The 15,163-nt window shown below is 43.6% G+C and overlaps 1 protein-coding gene across 1 annotated transcript in view; it reads left to right on the forward strand.

Moving 5' to 3' along the window:
- Positions 1-15,163, forward strand: part of LOC141051187 (uncharacterized) — a 180,816-nt gene that overhangs the window by 27,311 nt on the left and 138,342 nt on the right.

Below are 15,163 nucleotides of genomic sequence, written 5' to 3' on the forward strand. Positions count from 1 at the left end.
AAAAATGCGTTTTGTTCTTGACAATCCTCTGCTACCGTACGGTTTCAAAAGGTGTTCTGACAGCTGGAAGGCTTCATCCCCTACACAGACAAATGGCATAGGTGGACCAGATGTTTGCGGCAGCGGTCTAGGGGGTGGGAACTGGAAGGTGTTTCCATACAGTTTACGCCCCATGGCAGACAGTTTGAAAACTTGAGAGTCATTGGAGCGGCCATAGGCCCCAATATCCACAGCAATAAATTTGTATTCCGCGTCAGCGATGGCCATGAGGACAATTGAAAAATATTTCTTGTAATTGAAATATCCCGATCCGGCTGGCTTTACAATGCGGATATGTTTCCCGTCCACAGCGCCCAAGCAGTTGGGAAACTGACATATCTGTTGAAACTTTTCTGAAATTTCAATCCACCTCTCTGTTGTGGGCTCTGGTAAAAACTCTTCAGCTAAGGAGTCCCACAGTGCACGGCATGTGTACTTCACTATTCCAGATATGGTGGAAATCCCGAGTCTGTACTGGAAATGCAGTGACGAAAGGGATTCTCCAGTTGCAAGAAATCTGTGGGAAATTAAAAAACAATCAATTAGTTTAAAATCACAGCATTACATACCAAAACTCAGCTATAACACTTGGAGATGCAAACTACCACCAACAAGATTGCAGTGAAAGTGTGCTCTGATGCGAGCATATCCAATAAATGTGGCTTACCTTAAAGTCACCATCAGACGCTCTGCGGGTGAAACAGAGAAGCGGCAATAGGTGTCCGCTTTTCTTATGAGGTGTGCAATGCGCTCCACCAAGTAATCAAAATTCTCCATTTTCATCCGAACATATCCAAAAAATTTATCCGGGTTTCGTCGAAGGTCCATGCAGAGTGTAGAATAGACCCCACGCGTCATTCTCTTGGCTGTGATGGGGTGGATCCACAAACGTCGTCTACGATGCCTGATGCGCTGCTGTCTCGCTCTCTCCTTCTCCAGAACAATCACCCTCAAACGATTCGCCTCCGCTGTAAAATCCGCCAAATTCTTCAAAATATTTCCAATGACAACATCCATCTTCGCCAGTAACTTGCTCTTCTCTCCAACCTGCACTTTCTCCTCTACAACCTGTCAAAGAAGGGCTGTAGGAACACGCTATATATAGTTTTCCAGTAGCCAATCCCGTTCGGAAGGCCACAAGGGGTGTTTTTAAAAACCGGATCCGGCGTAATCCGTCGAAAAACGGATCGAAAAACGGATGAACCGGATGAGACGGATCCAGTTTTGTCTGTCAAGAACAAGACGGATCCGGCAGAAAAACGGATCCGTCACATCCGGTTTTATGAAATATTTGCCGGATCCGATGTGTGAAAGTAGCCTTAGGCGGTTCTGCACTTCTTCCTGAGTTAGGCAGGTAATACTTAATGGGGAGTTTACATTATCACTCTGCATTTCCCCTGGCAAATCCTTTTCCTGTGTGAACACTGTTGAGAAAAAAGTATTTAAAACATTTGATTTCACCCTCATTGTTCTTTAAAGGGCCGACACCTTCAATTTTAATCTTTTTACTGTTTATATAATTAAAGAATAGTTTGGGGTTTGTTTTACTTTCCTTAGCAATGAGTCTCTCAGTTTCCACTTTTGCTAAATGTATTGTTTTTTACACATTTTATTTTTTTCTCTATAACTTTTTAATGCTTCTTCATTGCCTTCTTGTTTTAGCTTCCTAAATGCCTTGTTCTTGTTATTTATTGCCCTTCTTACATCCTTATTTAGCCACATTGGTGTTCTCCTGTTTCTAGCCCTTTTATTTCTGTACGGTATGGCTAGCTCGCAGTGGGTGTGTAAAACTGATTTAAATATTTCCCATTTATTTTCTGTGCTCCTATTTTTGAGGACATTGTCCCAATCAATTCAGCGAAGGTCCTCTCTAAGCTGATCAAACTTTGCTTTCCTGAAATTCAGCGTTTTCGTAACCCCCTTCCAGGGCACCTTACTGAAGGACAAGTGGAATTGTATTATATTGTGGTCACTGTTCCCTAGGTCTCTCTCTCAATCTTTGCTGTCTTGATTTGCTTTTTACAGAATTTATTTAAGCTTCTGTATTTAGTTAATGCCTCATCACTACCTACTTGCTTTAATTCTCTAAATGCTTTATTTTTATCTCTTATTGCGCCCCTTACAGCTCTATTTAGCCATAGTGGTTTCCTCCTATTTCTCGCATGTTTATTCCCATACGGTATATATTGCGCACAGGTCCTATTCAGGATGCTAATAAACGTCTCCCATTTTCTTTGTGTATTTTTATGTCTCAGGATATCGTCCCAGTTAATTGCACCAAGATCATCTCTCATCCATTGGAAATTTGCCTTCCTGAAGTTTAGTGTCCTTGTAACCCCTCTACTACACATCTTATTAAAGGATACATGAAAACTTATTAATTTGTTATCACTATTACCCAAGTGACCCTCAACCCTTACATTGGATATGTGGTCTGGCCTGTTGGATAATATTAGGTCTAGCAGTGCCCCCCCCCCCTCTTGTTGGGTCCTGAACCAGTTGTGAAAGGTAATTGTCTCTCATAGTTGTCAAAAACCTATTACCTTTGCTGGAACTGCAGATTTCGGTTCCCCAGTGTATTTCAGGGTAGTTGAAGTCCCCCATAATAATGACTTCTCCTTGAGTCGCAACTTCATCTATTTGCTTTATGAGGATATTCTCTGTTGCTTCCATTATTTTTGGAGACATAACAAACCCCTATCAGTAATTTATTATTTTTCCCCCCTCCCCTTATCTCTACCCACAGGGACTCTACATTTTCATTAGATTCATATATATTATCACGAAGGAAGGGTTTTAAGGATGATTTTACATATGAACACACGCCTCCCCCTCGCTTATTTGTTCGGTCATTTCTGAACAGACTATAGCCCTGTAAGTTAACCGCCCAGTCATGGCTCTCGTCCAGCCATGTCTCAGATATCCCCACCATGTCATAATTATGTTCCAACAACATTAACTCCAATTCCTCCATTTTGTTGGCGAGGCTTCTGGCATTAGTGTACATGCACTTTATGTATCTCTCTGTACCTCTATTCTTTCTTAAATTATTAACTGTTCTAACCCCACCCCCAATTTCATTATTTGTGCCCAGGTCTCTATCTGCACTGTCTTCCCCTCCTATAAAAGGCATACCCTCCCCCCTGTCCCTAGTTTAAACACTCCTCCAACCTTCTAGCCATTTTCTCCCCCAGCACAGCTGCACCCTCCCCATTGAGGTGCAGCCCGTCCCTAGCGTAGAACCTGTAGCCAACTGAGAAGTCGGCCCAGTTCTGCAGGAACCCAAACCCCACCTTCCTACACCAATTCCTGAGCCACTTATTAACCTCCCAAATCTCCCGTTGCCACTCTGGCGTGGTACAGGAAGTATTTCCGAAAATACCACCTTGGAGGTTTCTTGCTTTAAGCAAACAGCCTAATTCCCTGAAATCATCTTTAAGGACCTGCCACCTACCTCTAACTTTGTCATTTGTGCCAATGTGCACCATGACCGCTGGATCCTCACCAGCCCCTCCCAGTAATCTGTCAACCCGATGGGGGTGATGGGGAGAAGGCAACGATTGGAGTGATGGGGAGAAGGCAATCATGGGGTGATGGGGAAAAGGCACTGATTGGAGTGATAGGGAGAAGGTAATGATTGGCGTGATGGGGAGAAGGCAATGATAAGGGTGATGGAAAAGGCAATGATGGGAGTGAATGGGGAGAAGGTAATGATGGGAGTGAATGGGGAGAAGGTAATGATGGGAGTGATGGGGAGAAGGCAATGATGGGATGATGGGGAGAAGGCAATGATGGGGGTGATGGGAAGAAGGCAATGATGGGGGTGATGGGGAGAAGGCAATGATGGGGGTGATGGGGAGAAGGCAATGATGCGGGTGATGGGGAGAAGGCAATGATGCGGGTGATGAGAAGGCAATGACGGGAGTGATGGGGAGAAGGCAATGATAAGGGTGATGGAGAAGGCAATGAGGTGAGTGATGGGGAGAAGGTAATGATATGAGTGATGGGGAGAAGGCAATGATGTGAGTGATGGGGAGAAGGCAATGATGGGGAGAAGGCAATGATGGGGTGATGGGGAGAAGGCAATGTTGGGGTGATAGGGAAAAGGTAATGATGGGGGTGATGGGAAGAAAGCAATTATGGGGATGATGGAGAAGGCAATGATGGGGTGATGGACAAGGGAATGATGGAGTGATGGGGAGAAGTCAATGATGGGGTGATGGAGAGGGCAATGATGAGGTGGTAGGGGAGTAGGCAATGATAGGGTGGTGGGGAAAAAAGAAATGGGGTGGTGGGGGAGAATGCAATGATGGTGGTGGAAAGGGCAATAATGGGGATGGTGGGGGAGGAGGAAATGATGGAGGTGGTGGAATGGGCAATGATGGGAGTGGTGGGGAGAAAGCAAAGCTAGTGGTGGGGAGAAGGCAATGATCGAAGTGGTGAAGAGGGCAATGATGGGGTGGGGGAGAGGGCAATAATGGGATGTGGGGAAGGAGGACAATGAGGGGTGTGGAGAATTGGGATGGGAGGAAGGGGGACTTTTAATGTCCTTAGGAACAGGAGGAGGTGGAGGAAGACATTATTGCTTATTATGTCTAACACAGTCCCTTACCATATAGTGTACTCACTGTGTCTAACACAGTCCCTTAGTATATAGTGTACGCACTTATTATGTATAACATAGTCCCTTAGCATATAGCGTACGCACTTATGTATAACACAGTCCTTTAGCATATAGTATACGTACTTATGTATAACAAGGTCCCTTAGCATATAGTGTACTCACTAATTCTGTATAACACCATCCTTAGTTACATAGTTTCCTTTCATTATGAATAACACCTCCCTTATTACATACCATCCTCTCTAGTTATTTATGGTGCCTTCCCTTTTTATATAGCTTCCTCTGCTGTTCTGGATAGTGCTGTCTCTTACATAGTGTAATGTTAATTTTGTTATTCACAGCACCCTCTTTTATTACATAGTCCCCTCTCTTTTTAGATATAAAATGACTGTTGATCGAGGAACCGGTGACCAGACTATCACTCCATCAGCTCCTCCATTAGAAAGGAAGCTTTCCCATGCTCCATCAGCGATCATTGCATTATACAGCTAACAAGATGGTATGTAATAAAAACAGTGCTCTATATAGTCCAATATGTAAGGGACGGTACAGTACATAACAAGAGAGGGCACTGTTAAAGGGACAGCAATATAAATAATAAAGGAGAATATGTAATATATACATGTACTGTATTTATGTAGCTTTGTCACCATAAAAGGAAGGGGGCCCAGACACATTTCTTGCACAGGGGCCCCAAGCTGTCAGTGTCCGCCCCTGCTTCTCCCGGAAGTCTGTGTTACTGTTCGGGTTCTGCAGTCCGAATGATGTTTGTTGAAAGGCTTCAGCACTGCCAGTCAACAGACTTTTCCTGCATGGGCACTTCAAGCCCCATCACAGCCATGTCAAGTATTGGCATGGCTGTGATTGGGCAGCGCACATTGTAAAAATCTTTGATAACAAGCGCAGCTAAAACTGACAGCAGCCCTCAGCTGTCAGCTTTATCTTGGCTGATTATCAAAAATTGAGGGGTCTCCATACGTTTTTTTTAAATTATTTAAATAAATATTTTTTTAAAAAAGGCATGAGTTTCCCCCATTTTCTATAACAACCCAAACTAAATCAGACAGCTGGGGCTAGTATTCTCAGGCTGGGAAGTCTCATAGATATTTGGTCCTCACCAGGCTAAAAATAGACCGCAGCCACCCCAGGAAAGGAGCATCCATTAGATGCACCAATTCTGGTGCTTTGCCTTGCTTTTCCCACTTGCCCATGTGGTTTGGAAAGCAGAGTAATATCTTGGGGTTGATGTCCGCTTTGTAGTGACAGCTGACATCAAGCCCAAGGGTTAGTAATGGAGAGGTGTCTATCAGACACCCCAATTACACCCCCATTACTAAACCCGTACTCAAAAGTAGCAAAGACACACAGAGAAAAGTCCTTTAATTGAACAAAACAGTCACCGACAAATCCCCTCATTTGTTTGATACAATAAAAAATAAAAGTATTCCTCACCTAGTAAGGTCCCACGACTATTCCCAACTCGGCTACATGCAGTGTACAGTCATGGCCAAAAGTATTGACACCCCTGCAATTCTGTCAGATAATATTCAGTTTCTTCCTGAAAATGATTGCAAACACAAATTCTTTGGTATTATTATCTTCATTTAATTTGTCTTAAATGAAAAAACACAAAAGAGAATGAAGCAAAAATCAAAACATTGATCATTTCACACAAAACTCCAAAAATGGGCCGGACAAAAGTATTGGCACCCTCAGCCTAATACTTGGTTGCACAACCTTTAGCCAAAATAACTGCGACCAACCACTTCCGGTAACCATCAATGAGTTTCTTACAATGCTCTGCTGGAATTTTAGACCATTCTTCTTTGGCAAACTACTCCAGGTCCCTGATATTAGAAGGGTGCCTTCTCCAAACTGCCATTTTTAGATCTCTCCACAGGTGTTCTATGGGATTCAGGTCTGGACTCATTGCTAGCCACCTTAGAAGTCTCCAGTGCTTTCTCTCAAACCATTTTCTAGTGCTTTTTGAAGTGTGTTTTGGGTTATTGTCCTGCTGGAAGACCCATGACCTCTGAGGTAGACCCAGCTTTCTCACACTGGGCCCTTAATTATGCTGCAAAATTTGTTGGTAGTCTTCTGACTTCATAATGCCATGCACACGGTCAAGCAGTCCAGTGCCAGAGGCAGCAAAGCAACCCCAAAACATCAGGGAACCTCCGCCATGTTTGACTGTAGGGACCGTGTACTTTTCTTTGAATGCCTCTTTTTTCTCCTGTAAACTCTATGTTGATGCTTTTGCCCTAAAAGCTCTACTTTTGTCTCATCTGACCAGAGAACATTCTTCCAAAATGTTTTAGGCTTTTTCAGGTAAGTTTTGGCAAACTCCAGCCTGGCTTTTTTATGTCTCGGGGTAAGAAGTGGAGTCTTCCTGGGTCTCCTACCATACAGTCCCTTTTCATTCAGATGCCGACGGATAGTACAGGTTGACACTGTTGTACCCTCGGACTGCAGGGCAGCTTGAACTTGTTTGGATGTTAGTCGAGGTTCTTTATCCAACATCCGCACAATCTTGTGTTGAAATCTCTTGTCAATTTTTCTTTTCCGGCCACATCTAGGGAGGTTAGCCACAGTGCCATGGGCTTTAAACTTCTTGATGACACTGCGCACGGTAGACACAGGAACATTCAGATCTTTGGAGATGGACTTGTAGCCTTGAGATTGCTCATGCTTCCTCACAATTTGGTTTCTCAAGTCCTCACCCAGTTCTTTGGTCTTCTTTCTTTTCTCCGTGCTCAATGTGGTACACACAAGGACACAGGACAGAGGTTGAGTCAACTTTAATCCATGTCAACTGGCTGCAAGTGTGATTTAGTTATTGCCAACACCTGTTAGGTGCCACAGGTAAGTTATAGGTGCTGTTAATTACACAAATTAGAGAAGCATCACATGATTTTTCGAACAGTGCCAATACTTTTGTCCACCCTCTTTTTTATGTTTGGTGTAGAATTATATCCAATTTGGCTTTAGGACAATTCTTTTTGTGTTTTTTCATTTAAGACAAATTAAATGAAGATAATAATACCTAAGAATTTGTGTTTGCAATCATATTCAGGAAGAAACTGAGTATTATCTGACAGAATTGCAGGGGTGTCAATACTTTTGGCCATGACTGTATGTGTGGCGCCCCTGAGGCTTCAGTTGCCACAGAGGTACTGCACCTCCTCCTGAGGTGTGGTGCCCCACCATCCAGGTAAGGTGGGAACTCCTAACCACGCTCCAACACCTGCACCCCTCACCACAAAGTAGTGTAGCAAAGCCATATTGCGTCTCCTTGCTTAGAGAGTAGCAGAGCACCTTTAGTGGTTCCCTGCTTGGAACACGAAACGTGCTGGGAGGCGGGTGGACTTTAGAATACATAAAGAATGGGAAGGTTCAGTCAGTCAGGGAGAGAGAGAGAGAGTCACGGAGAGGAGTGAGGATCCCTGGAAGAGGGATGGAGGAAGGAGTGCTGCAGCTGCCTCAGTGATCTGAGCCAGCTGGCACAGGAAAGGAAAGAAGGAGAAAGACATTGGACTGAAACCTGACTTTCTATGAGAGAGAGGGATTAGTATGGAACGAAGGAGTAAAAGGGAACAGAGAGGCCTTGGGTTAGAGGAAGAACCCTGCCTAGAAGTTCTAAGCGCAAGGCCGGGGCCCGGTCCCCGAGGTTGTATGGATACTGAAGGTCCTGCAGCAGACACCGGTGGAGTAGTGGGCTGTAAATGCACTACTCCCATCTAAGACTTGGGGGTACAACAGCAACTTGGATAGTGAGCCAGGACTCAGGAGTAAGGAGTCCCCGAAGCAGGCTACAGCTGTCTGCCGTACAAGTGGAGTTCTTGGGAACATCTGTCAGGAGGCACTCCAGTGTAACTCAGTACTAGGAGTACTTCACTTAAAGGCGCTATAGAGGAGACGTTCAGAAAGGTACATGTTGGCGGAGTGTTGGAAGGGAGCATCCTATCTTGCCTCAAGGTTGACTGAGCCCAGGACTCGGAGGACACAGCATGGAGGCAGGCATCTGTGTGAACTGCAGACTGTGAGTAAAGCTTTGGAACTACATGCCCTGGTGTCCTCCACTTATTCCTGCATCACTGCACCCCGCACTACTACATCTGGGCACCGGCCTCTACACCGCCTGTGCCTCTCCTCCATTGCTAGATCTACACTGCCCTGGGACTACAACTCCACCTGTGGGGAGCTTCACCATCTTGGCTGCAACCCACCACCAGTCCCAGAGGATCTGCATGCAGCGTCGGCCTAACACCTCACTTGCCGAACACCACAGGTGGCGTCACGAACTATTCATAAACTTTATTTCATTGTTCATTCAACCCCCTTTTTGCCACGGACCGGGTCACAGCTTCCGTGACAACTCCCATTGAGATCAACGGGACCGGTACCGAGTACCCCGCTAGGCCCTGGTGGGGCGCTCCATTCGGAGCTCTGTTCAAAGTAATGCTGCTCCATACACTGGACCAGCAGCAACTGCCAAGTGTCCCTCTGCGCTACATGAGGCCTGTCTACTGTGCATTGACATAACTTCAGGAAAGTTACCTCAGCTCACAGTGAAAGGTTTCACGAGGGTAGGGTAGTGCGGATATGAACTGAGATAACCTTATTGAGGTCACCACTCGCAGCGTGAGAAATTTATCACTGCGAGCGCTGAGGTAACTAATGTTATCACGAGGTGGAAGGTCCTCGCGAGAGCAGCACAGCTGTGAACTGGTCACAGCTGCACACGCTGTTCTTTGTGTGGCAACATGGGAACCGCAGCCCTGTGCCCGGCAGTAACATTCGTAAGGTTACTGCCCATCAGAGCTGGTGTTTCCAGCACTGTCACACAGATGACACCGTGGGAACTGCCGGATGTTCGGCCCCCCCATACATTTGAATGGGGATAGAGTTTGGGTACCATTTTTGTACCTGAACCGAACTTTTTTATAAAGTTCAGCTAAACCTGATGGACCCGAGCATCCACGGATCTTCCCATCCCTATCTTTGAACAATTCCTTCATTGTAGGAACATCTGAAGGAATCCATTTTTTAAAAGCACTTTCCAAGCTAAATATTGTAGTTTTTCACCATTATTAGAAAGTGATTCCCTTTTCTATATCCCAATACACATTATTGGGTATAAGAGGATTTGATAAGTCTTCCTCAGTTGTTCTAATAACCTGACCGCCCTAAATATACACTTAATAGCATAACGATAGCATATCATGGGTTAATCTGACACTTAGAACAATCAAGGTCCCTCTTATTACACGTCTTTGACAATACCTCTGATGTGAAATATATCTTATGTACAGTACATTGAACAATTGCAAAATTTTACCCTTTGGATTTTTGTAAAACAAAGTCTTATGCCCCGATTCATTAAGACTGGTGTTTCACACGCTAGTCTTAAAGAGGAACGCCCAAAAATTTCTCACACTGCAAGCAGTGACGTCAGTAAGGTCACACCAGTTCATAGTGGCCGGTTCTCACAAAGGCAGCACGAGTGCCGGACTAATGAGCGAGCGGGAATTCAGCACTCATTAGTCCGGCACTCGCGCTGAGAAATGTCTCACACTGCAATAGGTGATGTCAGTAAGATTACCACTATTCATCGGCTGTGAACTGTGGTAACCTTACTAACATCAGCGCTCGTCACAGCAACCAGATTCCCTTGCTACTGTAATTGTGATGCGGTTGCTGTGCTGAGTGGTCACATAACTGATGTCACCACTCAGCACTGCATCTGGAGGTAGCAAAGTCGGGTTTAGTCATGGGACATGGGTTGGATTTACTGTGGATCCCTCCTCCTGAACTGCAAATTCTCTAGGTATGTTTAATTCCTCCCTTTTTGCCATTTTGTGAACAGATCTAGCCAAACATGTTGATCTCATTGCCGGCAAACCTACCCACATACCTTTCTAACAGCATAAGTACTACTTATTTCTGAACCTGAGCAACACATACAGAGGCATCTCACAAAATTAGAATATCATCAAAAAGTTAATTTATTAGTTTATTTCTGTTAATGTTGATGATTATGGCTTACAGCAAATGAAAATCCAAAAGTCATTATCTCAGTAAATTAGAATACTTTATAACACCAGCTTGAAAAAATGATTTTAAAATCCGAAATGTTGGCCTACTGAAATGTGTGTTCAGTTACTGCACTCAATACTTGGCTGGTGCTCCTTTGGCATCAATTACTGCATCAATGCAGCATGGCATGGAGGCGATCAGCCTGTGGCACTGCTGAGGTGTTATGGAAGCCCAGGTTGCTTTGATAGAAGCCTTCAGCCCGTCTGTATTGTTGGATCTGATGTCTCTCATCTTCCTCTTGACAATACCCCATAGATTCTCTATGGGGTTAAGGTCAGGCGAGTTTGTTGGCCAATCAAGCACTGTGATACTGTTGTTTTTAAACCAGGTATTGGTACTTTTGGAAGTGTGAACAGGTGCCAAGTCCTGCTGGAGAACGAAATTTTCATCTCCAGAAAGCTTGTCGGCAGAGGGAAGCATGAAGTGCTCTAAAATTTCCTGGTAGACGGCTGCGCTGACTTTGGTCTTGATAAAACACAGTGGACCTACACCAGCAGATGACATGGCTCCCCAAACCATCACTGATTGTGGAAACTTCACACTAGACCTCAAGCAGCTTGGATTGACTATCTCTCCACTCTTCCTCCAGACTCTGGGACCTTGCTTTCCAAGGTCTAGTGTGAAGTATCCACAATCAGTGATGATTTTGGGAGCCATGTCATCTGCTGGTGTAGGTCCACTGTGAAATAAACACTTGAAATAGATCACTCTATTTGGAATGACTCTATCTAATATATGAGTTTCACTTTTTGTATTGAAGAACTGAAATAAATTAACTTTTTGATGATATTATAATTTTGTGAGATGCACCTGTACTTATGTCACACCCTAACAATACGTAAGATGATGCTACCATACACACAATGACTCTTACCTTTTTCATCCCCCTGCTGTCCAAATGAGGAGAATGCCTATAGAGTTGTCCTCCTACTTTGCCTCTTGCTACTATATGTACATATTATGAGAAAGTGAGGAGAATAGTATTCGAAAGCCATTATGTATCCCCCAGAATGTGCCTAGAAGCATACTGAACTGCTGGAGTGCATTGTAATCTCAGCCACGGCTGTGGTTACCATGCAAAATATAAGTGTGGATTGGGTCGAGTTATTTGACCAAACCAGTTTAGGAAAACCTTATTTTTGGAGAGATCTGTAGGATTGTAGTGGAGTCTGGATTCCAAAAGTTGCCCATGATCAAAGTTTTCTTAAAAACGTTTAGTTAAGGTTTGGGTGTGTCAGTCTTGTGTTTGGCTTTCACATGCAGCAGAGCTGAAGGTGCTGTGGTTTTATGCCTGGCAGTGTGAAGCTAACACAGACCAGAGCCAGCAATGTGGACAAACATGATAGCACCCAAGAACCTTATGGGGGTGCTAGTGCCAGCGGCACTGGACTTTATTGTGTTTAATGATTGCATATGTGAAGCATTTGGACAATAAAGGTCGGTTACTTAACTTGCCTGGTCACTGTCTCGGTAAATTCACTCCCGGAAACGCCGCTACCTTACCATACAGATCAATTGATGTCCTTCTGTTTCCTCTTAGGTTGGCACTTTGTGCACCTATACCTATAAGTCCATATAATCTTTGGACCTGTATGTACAGGAAGGAAAATAAGTATTTGATACACTGCTGATTTTGTAAGTTTTCCCACCTGCAAAGAATGGAGAGGTCTGTCATTTTTATCATAGGTATACGTCAATTGTGAGGCAGAATCTAAAAATAAAAAAACACAGAAAATCACATTGTTTGATTTTAAAATAATTAAATTGCATTTTATTACATGAAATAAGTATTTGATCACCTACCAACCAGCAAGAATTCTGGCTCTCACAAAACTGTTAGTTTTTCTTTAAAAATGCCTCCTACTCTGCACTCATTACCTGTATTAATTGCACCTGTTTGAACTCGTTACCTGTATTAAAGACACCTGGCCGCATAATCACACTCCAACCTCTCAAACAAGACCAAAGAGCTGTCTAAGGACACCAGGGACACAATTGTAGACCTGCACAAGGCTTGGATGGGCTGCAGGACATTAGGCAAGCAGCTTGGTAAGAAGGCTGTTGGCATAATTCTTAGAAAATAAAAGAAACACAAGAGGACTGTTAATCTTCCTGGGTCTGGGGCTCCATGCAAGATCTTGCCTTGTGATATAAGGATGATTCTGAGAAAGGTCAGGAATCAGACCAGAACTACACGGGAGGACCTTGTCAAGACCTGAAGAGAGCTGGAACAACAGTCTCAAACATTACCGTTAGTAACACACTACCCCGTAATGGATTAAAATCTTGCAGGGCACACAAAGTCCTCCTCATGCGAGCACATATCCAGGCCCGCCGTGTTTGAAGAAAGAAGGACAATTTACAACCCTCAGAACACCATCCCAATCATGAAGCTTGGTGGGGAAATATCATACTTGTTTGAAGAGCATTGAAGATGGGTCATGGTTGGGTCTTCCAGCATGATTATGAAACACACTGCTAGGGCAACTATAAGGATTGGCTCTTTAAGATGCAATTCAAGGTCCTGTAGTGGCCTAGCCAGTCTCCAGACCTGAACCCAATAGGAAACCTTTGGAGCAAGCTGATAATGTTTCCCTGAAATCCGAATGATCTGAAGAAGATCTGTATGGAGGAGTGGGCCACAATCCCTGTTGCAGTGTGTGCAAACTTGGTCAATAACTACAGGAAACATCTGACCACTGTTGTTGCAAAGAAAGGTTTCTGTACCAAATATTAAGCTCTGTTTTTCTATTGTATCAAATACTTATTTCATGCAATAAAATGCAAAGTAATTATGTAAAAAACTTCCAATGTGTATGATAAAAATGTACAACTTCTCCATTCCTTGTTGGTGGGAAAACTTGCAAAATCGACAGTGTATCAAATATATATCTAAATGTATTTTGCTTATATCATTTGGGGCATTGAATGTGCAATATGAATTTTTTTTGCAATACATAGTGCTCATACCCTCTCTTTTTCCTTTCCAGAGGCATAGTGATAAAGATCCTGGAGGGATTGAAATGTCCATGTATCATTGTAGCAAACATCCCAGCACCTTATGATATTTTGCACATGTCTCTTTTTACTGGAAATAAAAGTTTAGCATCACGTGAAATAAGGGTGTTCAGTAAATTTCTCCTGCCTCCGTGTAAGGTATACAGTTACTGAATGTTTTTCAGATATGCCTTGTTCTTGCATTAAAGAAACTTGAATACAATGATAAAGAAAGCCCATAACCTGTATTTTGGCTGCAGTTTATGAGATCAGGACAAGAGTTAGGCTCCACACCTATGCTGCAATAGATGTGCATCACATCTTCTCCATTGGTTGCATGGCAAGAGAAAATCTGTGCCTTTTGTAGTCCAAATGATCTGGAAAGAGCCAACCGATCACACTACCAATTGCTATTTCTGCATGGTGCTCTCCACTAGAAAAGAAGTTTGAAGGAAGAAGTGGACTTTAGAGTATTCAAACACTCCATCTGCAATAAGCCCAGTGCCACATACAGAAGAACTTCCAGTCCCAAAAGCACCAGAAACCTTTTCAGCCGAGTCCAGCGAGGAAGAAGAGGGCGCTTGATGTCATGAAGCGTCTTCCTCTCATGATCCACTTTCTGTCGGTAACCTCAACTGAACCACACTTTATGACACAAAGTGAACTGAATGATCTTGTTAGAGATTTGGAACTGCCCAAAAGTAAGGCTGAGCTCACAATAGTGGAATCTCCTAGCGGGCGATATTTGGATTTCTTTGTTCTGCAGCCATGATAAAGATCTTGTCCAATACTTCTTCATGGAGAGCAATCTTGTGGCATGCAACAACATCAACAGTTTAATGGAAGCTCTGAAGATAATAATCCAGAGGAATGGAGGCTCTTATTCAATTCGTCCAAAAGAAGCCTAAAAGCCATCTTGCTGCATAATGGTAATGTGCTACATTCAATTCCAGTTGGTTATGCAGTCCACATGAAATAATTCTATGACAACATGAAACAGCTCTTAAGGTGCCTGAACTATGAACAACTTTGTGGCTCCTCTGTGGTGACTTAAAGGTGGTTGCCCTCTTGCTTGGTCTCCAGGGTGAATACACAAAGTACTGCTGTTTTCTGTGTGAGTGGGAAAGTCATACATTCAAGGATCTCATTGATAAATTTCCAAGGTTGAATACTTTGGGGTAATATATGTACACCTTCTTTTGGGGGATATATGGTGTAAGCATAAAATTGGTGACCATGTGAGAATGAATATGTGACAGATAACGTACGAGCAGCTGCTAAGAGAGAATACAGGATAACATAATGTTGTGTGTATCGTGTGACTGAGTGAGAGGCCTCATGGAAAAAAGGGTTAGATTTCATGGTATTAAGTGGAAAATGTGTTTTCGATCCTGATGTACATCATCA

This window comes from Dendrobates tinctorius, unplaced genomic scaffold, assembly GCF_039654945.1.
Source record: "Dendrobates tinctorius isolate UK_male_01 unplaced genomic scaffold, ASM3965494v1 ptg000155l, whole genome shotgun sequence".
Lineage (NCBI taxonomy): Eukaryota > Metazoa > Chordata > Amphibia > Anura > Dendrobatidae > Dendrobates > Dendrobates tinctorius.